The sequence below is a fragment of the Coregonus clupeaformis genome, unplaced genomic scaffold (assembly GCF_020615455.1).
Source record: "Coregonus clupeaformis isolate EN_2021a unplaced genomic scaffold, ASM2061545v1 scaf0206, whole genome shotgun sequence".
Lineage (NCBI taxonomy): Eukaryota > Metazoa > Chordata > Actinopteri > Salmoniformes > Salmonidae > Coregonus > Coregonus clupeaformis.
This window is the reverse complement of record NW_025533661.1, coordinates 423,679-431,255: the sequence shown is the minus strand read 5'-3', so window position 1 is coordinate 431,255 and position 7,577 is coordinate 423,679. Positions and strand designations below refer to the sequence as shown.

Genomic DNA, 7,577 nt, shown 5'->3' with positions numbered 1-7,577 from the left:
TGAAAACCTGCTCCAGAGCCGCTCAGGACCTCAGACTGGGACCAAGGTTCACCTTCCAATAGGACAACAACCTAAAGCACACAGCCAAGACAACACAGAGTGGAGCTTCAGGATAAGTCTCTGAATGTCCCCGAGTGGCCCAGCCAGAGCCCGGGACTTGAACCCGATCGAACATCTCCTGGAGAGAACCTGAAAATAGCTGTGCAGTGACGCTCCCCATCCAACCTGACAGAGCTTGAGAGGATCTGCAGAGAAGAATGGGAGAAACTCCCAAATATAGGTGTGCTAAGCTTGTAGCGTCATACCCAAGAAGACTCAAGGCTGTAATCGATGCCAAATGTGCTTTTAACAAAGTACTGAGTAAAGGGTCTGAAACTTCATGTAAATATGATATTTCAGTTTTTTTATTTTTTCTAAAAACCTGTTTTTGCTTTGTCATTATGGGGGTATTGTGTGTAGATTAATGAACACATATATATTTAATCAATTGTAGAATAACGCTGAGTAACAAAATGTGAAAAAAGTCAGAATACTTTCCATTGTGTATTTTCTATTTTATTCCTCCTGTGTTAGTTACTCTTTTTTAAACTCTGCATCATTGGGAAAGGTTCGGAAGCAAGAGTTTCATGTGATAAATACATTTTGATTTGATTTTAAATGAGGATTACCATTCTGTGTGAACTGACGACAATCAACCATTATTTCACCCATCTGTGTCTTGTCCACTTCTCTAGAATTGGATCCGAGTGTTTGCCGTCCCAGTCTTGAGTGAGAGAACAACAGCAGCTCTGAGGTCAAAGAGCAGCTGGACCTACCCACCAATCAGGGGCAGCGAAACAGAGCACACTCTCTCCCACCGCCATGACAACCAACCACAGCCAGCCTGGCGATACAGTTAAGAGCAATGCAGCCTTGGCATTGGTAGAGAACTTCCTCAAAGCCTCTGGTTCCCTCAGTGAGAACAGTGTCAGCATTGATACCAGTGACATCAGTGCTGTTACTGGTAATGTCAGTACTGTTACTAGTGACGTCAGTACTGTTACCTTTGACATAAGAGACACCAGTAACAGCAAGGATACCAGCGATAGTAGCGAAAGCAGTGAAAGTAGCGAGAGCAGTGACACTAGTGAGACCAGTGATAGCAGCAATACCAGTGACAGTAAAGAGAGTGATACCAGTGAGAGTGAGGAGAGACCCCAGAGCCAACCTACAGACTGCCAGCAGGGTGTCCACAGCACTGCCTGTGACAGTGAGGAGTATTTCTTCCAAGATATAGGTGACGATGTCCATTATCCAATGGATGATTTGCTTATGCCTGAAGAGGAGCATAGGGAGTTGAGTTTACGGAGATAAGTAATAGAAGTCAATGTCATACTATATTGCTTGATCTACACTGTACTCCCTCTCCTTGTTTCATTTGAAATGCATCCACCTGATACGGTCAAATGGGGATGTTAGCATTGTTTTGACCTCAAATGTTGGCATGAAATAAAACTTAAAATAAACTGTTCGGCCTACTGCTTAGAAATATACGTTTAAGTGCTGTAATAAATGGTGTGAAGTCATGGTTGCAAGTATTTTTCCTATTAACTTGCATTTTTCGCTGGTTTCCACATGAAGAGTTTCATTCCAAAGCTATATATCCATTTTCAGAAATGTTGGTAAATAATATTTTATTGTTTATAGAAATTATGAAAGAGATGGATGTGTACTTCCCACAATTTTGTCCCTGACCTGTTTGGAGAGCTCCTTGGTCTTCTTGTTGCTGCTTGCTTGGTGGTGCCCCTTGCTTAGTGGTGTTGCAGACTCTGGGGCCTTTCAGAACAGGTGTATATATACTGAGATCATGTGACAGATCATGTGACACTTAGATTGCACACAGGTGGACTTTATTTAACTAATTATGCTGTGACTTCTGAAGGTAATTGGTTGCACCAGATCTTATTTACGGGCCTCGTAGCAAAGGGGGTGAATACATATGCACACCCTTTTCCATTATTTATTTTTTAGAATTTTTTGAAAATTCATTTATTCACCAATTTGGACTATTTTGTGTATGTCCATTTAAATCCCAATAAAAATCAATTTAAATTACAGGTTGTAATGCAACAAAATAGGAAAACGCCAAGGGGGAAGAATACTTTTGCAAGGCAAAAATTGAGGAAAAAGTTTTTGATCCCTGCTGATTTTTGTGCGTTTGCCCACTGACAAAGAAATGATCAGTCTATAATTTTAATGGTAGGTTTATTTGAACAGTGAGAGGCAGAATAACAACAAAAAATTCAGAAAAAAACGCATGTCAAAAATGTTATAAATTGATTTGCATTTTAATGAGGGAAATAAGTATTTGACCCCCTCTCAATCAGAAAGATTTCTGGCTCCCAGGTGTCTTTTATACAGGTAACAAGCTGAGATTAGGAGCACACTCTTAAAGGGAGTGCTCTTAATCTCATCTTGTTACCTGTATAAAAGACACCTGTCCACAGAAGCAATCAATCAATCACATTCCAAACTCTCCACCATGGCCAAGCCCATAGAGCTCTCCAAGGATGTCAAGGACAAGATTGTAGACCTACACAAGGCTGGAATGGGCTACAATACCATCGCCAAGCAGCTTGATAAGAAGGTGAAAACAGTTGGTGCGATTATTCGCAAATTGAAGAAATACAAAATAACTGTAAATCTCCCTCGGCCTGGGGCTCCATGCAAGATCTCAACTTCACCGCATCAAAGGGACGATGGACGGGGCCATGTACCGTCAAATCTTGGGTGAGAACCTCCTTCCCTCAGCCAGGGCATTGAAAATGGGTCGTGGATGGGTATTCCAGCATGACAATGACCCAAAACACACGGCCAAGGCAACAAAGGAGTGGCTCAAGAAGAAGCACATTAAGGTCCTGGAGTGGCCTAGCCAGTCTCCAGACCTTAATCCCATAGAAAATCTGTGGAGGGAGCAGAAGGTTCGAGTTGCCAAACGTCAGCCTCGAAACTTTAATGACTTGGAGAAGATCTGCAAAGAGGAGTGGAACAAAATCCCTCCTAAGATGTGTGCAAACCTGGTGACCAACTACAAGAAATGTCTGACCTCTGTGATTGCCAACAAGGGTTTTGCCACCAAGTGTCACGCCCTGGCTCTGGGGACTCTTATATGTTGAGCCACGGTGTGGATTTTTTATGTGTGATTTTCTATGTTGTGTTCTAGTTCGTGTTTTCTATGTTGGCCAGGGTGGTTCCCAATCAGAGGCAGCTGATTCTCATTGTCTCTGATTGGGAACCATACTTAGGCAGCCTTTTGGCACTTTAGTATTGTGGGATCTTGTTCTGTATAGGTTTGTGTTGGTGAACCTTTTGACTTCACGTATCGTTTTGTTATTGTATAAAGTACTCATTAAAAGATGTACGCCTATAACGCTGCGCCTTGGTCCGGTTCCTATAACGATCGTGACAGAAGATCCCACCATCATAGGACCAAGCAGCGTGTGCAGGAGAGGCAACCCCAAGTAATTTTTTTGGGGGGGCACACGGCATGGACGACGGGGATGCTGGAGGCAGCTACAGGACGTATCGGCAGATTAGGAGATTAGGAGAGGAGGCCACCAGGTTTGGGGGGCTGGAAGGGAGGTTGGTGGAGCCTAGAGGTAGAGCAGAGCCAACTCCCCGTACTCAGGCTAGGCAGCGTGAGACTGGGCAGGTTCCGGGAAGTATGCGGAGCTGCGTACTGTGCCGCGAGTGGTCCGAGCACAGTCCTGACGTCCCTGTGCTAGCACCACGCACGTGTCGTGCTAAGGTTGGGCATGCAGCCAGGACGGAGTGCCGGCTCAACGCTCGTGGCCTCCAGTACCCCCTCCTCGGTCCCGGATATCCTGCGCAGTGCCACGTGCTGTAGTGCCAGTACGAAGTGCACAGCCCTCTACGTCCTGTGCTGATGCCCCACACAGAGTGTGTAGAAATAGGCATTCAGCCAGGACGGGTTGTGTCAGCTCTTCGCTCCAGACCTCCAGTCCGTCTCCACAGCCCGGTCCGGCCTGTTCCTGCTCCCGCACCCAAGGCAGTGTGTGCCGCGTCGCCAGCCGGTCCGGCCCGTTCCTGCTCCCCGCACCCGGCCAGTGGTGCGTGTCATCAGCCGGTCCGGCCCATTCTCTCCCCCGCACCAAGCCAGTGGTGGCGTCGCTCAGCCCGTCCGGCCCGTTCCTGCTCCCCGCACCGAGCCAGTGGACGCGTCGACCAGCCCGGTCCGGCCTGTTCTTGCTCCCCGCACCAAGCCTGTGGTGCGCGTGTCGCCAGCCCGGTCCGGCCACGTTCCTGCTCCCGCACCAAGCCAGTGGTGCGTGTCGTCAGCCCGGTCCGGCCTGTTCCTGCTCCCCCGCACCCAAGCCAGTGGTGCGTATGGGCCAGCCCGGCAGCAGCCTGTGCCTGTTCCACCGGTGTCTGGTCAGGCACCGGTCAGCTGCTCCACACCGGAGCCTGAGCAATCCGCCCACCGGTTGTCCAGTCCAGCGCTCCGGCCAGCGGGGCCAGACCAGACCAGGGGCGCGGGATAGCGGGTGGTGGTCACGCCCGAGCCGGATCCGCCTCAGGCGGAATGCCCACCCGGCCTCCCCCTGTTGGGGTTTGGTTGGCGGTCGCAGTCCTCGCCTTTGGGTACTGTCACGCCTGGCTCTGGGGACTCTTATATGTTGAGCCAGGGTGTGGATTTTCTATGTGTGATTTTCTATGTTGTGTTCTAGTTCGTGTTTTCTATGTTGGCCAGGGTGGTTCCCAATCAGAGGCAGCTGATTCTCGTTGTCTCTGATTGGGTACCATACTTAGGCAGCCTTTTGGCACTTTAGTATTGTGGGATCTTGTTCTGTATAGGTTTGTGTTGGTGAACCTTTTGACTTCACGTATCATTCTGTTGTTTTGTTATTGTATAAAGTACTCATTAAAAGATGTACGCCTATCACGCTGCGCCTTGGTCCGGTTCCTATAACGATCGTGACACCAAGTACTAAGTCATGTTTTGCAGAGGGGTCAAATACTTATTTCCCTCATTAAAATGCAAATCAATTTATAACATTTTTGACATGCGTTTTTCTGGATTTTTTTGTTGTTATTCTGTCTCTCACTATTCAAATAAACCTACCATTAAAATTATAGACTGATCATGTCTTTGTCAGTGGGCAAACGTACAAAATCAGCAGTGGATCAAATACTTTTTTCCCTCACTGTATATCTGCCTCAATCTCAGAGAAATAGGTAGTATTGCTAGGTTTTACACAGTCAAATATAACAAATATCTACATTTTTTAATAAAGAACAGTACAAATGATACATTTGTGACATCAATATATATATATTGGTACAACCCTAAATCCGTAAACATGGGCACCCTCATAGATATCATCCTGACTAATTTACCCTCTAAATACACCTCCGCTGTCTTCAACCAGGATCTCAGCGATCACTGCCTCATTGCCTGCGTCCGTAATGGGTCCGCGGTCAAACGACCACCCCTCATCATTGTCAAATGCTCCTGTTCAACCTCTCTTTCGTATCATCTGAGATCCCCAGAGATTGGAAAGCTGCCGCGGTCATCCCCCTCTTCAAAGGGGGTGACACTCTAGATCCAAACTGTTACAGACCTATATCCATCCTGCCCTGACTTTCGAAAGTATTTGAAAGCCAAGTTAACAAACAGATCACCGACCATTTCAAATCCCACCGTACCTTCTCTGCTATGCAATCTGGTATCCAAGCTAGTCATGGGTGCACCTCAGCCACGCTCAAGGTCCAAAATGATATTATAACCGCGATCGATAAAAGACAGTACTGTGCAGCCGTCTTCATCGACCTGGCCAAGGCTTTCGACTCTGTCAATCACCGCATTCTTATTGGCAGACTAAATAGCCTTGGTTTCTCAAATGACTGCCTCGCCTGGTTCACCAACTACTTCTCAGATAGAGTTCAATGTGTCAAATCGGAGGGCCTGTTGTCTGGACCTCTGGCAGTCTCTATGGGGGTGCCACAGGGTTCAAATGTCGCTCCTGCTGCTGGTGACTCTCAGATCCACCTCTACGCAGACGACACCATTTTTTATACATCTGTCCCTTCATTGGACACTGTGTTAACAAACCTCCAAACAAGCTTCAATGCCATACAACACTCCTTCCGTAGCCTCCAACTGCACTTAAACGCTAGTAAAACTAAATGCATGCTCTTCAATCGAACGCTGCTTGCACCCGCCCGACTAGAATCACTACTCTCGGCGGGTCTGACTTAGAATATGTGGACAACTACAAATACCTAGGTGTCTGGTTAGACCGTAAACTCTCCTTCCAGACTCACATTAAGCATCTCCAATCCAAAGTTAAATCAGCTTCCTATTTTGCAACAAAGCCTCCTTCACTCATGCTGCCAAACATGCCCTCGTAAAACTAACTATCCTACCGATCCTTGACTTCGGCGATGTCATTTACAAAATAGCCTCCAACACTCTACTCAGCAAATTGGATGTAGTCTATCACAGTGCCATCCGTTTTGTCACCAAAGCCCCATATACTACCCACCATTGTGACCTTTACGCTCTCGTTGGCTGGCCCTCACTACATATTCGTCGCCAATCCCACTGGCTCCAGGTCATCTATAAATATCTGCTAGGCAAATCTCTGCCTTATCTTAGCTCATTGGTCACCATAGCAACACCCACCCGTAGTATGTGCTCCAGCAGGTATATCTCACTGGTCATCCCCAAAAGCCAACACCTCCTTTGGCCGCCATTCCTTCCAGTTCTCTGCTGCTAATGACTGGAATGAACTGCAAAAATCTCTGAAGCTGGAGACTCTTATCTCCCTCACTAACTTTAAGCATCAGTTGTCATAGCAGCTTACCGATCACTGCACCTGTACACAGCCCATCTGTCATTAGCCCACCCAACTACCTCATCCCCATATTGTTATTTACTTTGCTAATTTGCACCCCAGTATCTCTATTTGCACATCATCTTCTGCACTATCTTCTGCATCTATCACTCCAGTGTTAATACTAAATTGTAATTATTTTGCACTATGGTCTATTTATTGCCTTACCTCCATAACTTACTACATTTGCACACACTGTATTTAGATTTTATATTGTGTTATAGACTGTATGTTTTGTTTATCCCATGTGTAACTCTTTGTTGTTGTTGTTTTTATCGCACTGCTTTGCTTTATCTTGGCCAGGTCGCAGTTGTAAATGAGAACTTGTTCTCAACTGGCCTACCTGGTTAAATAAAGGTGAAATAAAATAAAAAATAAAAATATATAAATTTAAAAAACATGTTCAATACAGTAATATAAGATCTGTATGTAAAACATTTACATTTTACATTTTAGTCATTTAGCAGATGCTCTTATCCAGAGCAGCTTACAGTAAGTGCATTCATCTTAAGATAGCTAGGTGAGACAACCACATATCACAGTCAAATATACAGGATACGAACATTCCATTCCAGCGTTGCGCAAAAAGAAATAGATCTAAAATCTATTAAATCAAAATCTGCGAACAGTAATATTTTACACACCCATGAACATACCCATTAGCAATCATTGTGTCACGGT

At 45.8% G+C, this 7,577-nt stretch overlaps 1 pseudogene; it reads left to right on the top strand.

Moving 5' to 3' along the window:
• Window positions 1–861: 861 nt before the first annotated feature.
• Window positions 862–7,577, top strand: part of LOC123481031 — a 34,518-nt pseudogene continuing 27,802 nt past the window's right edge.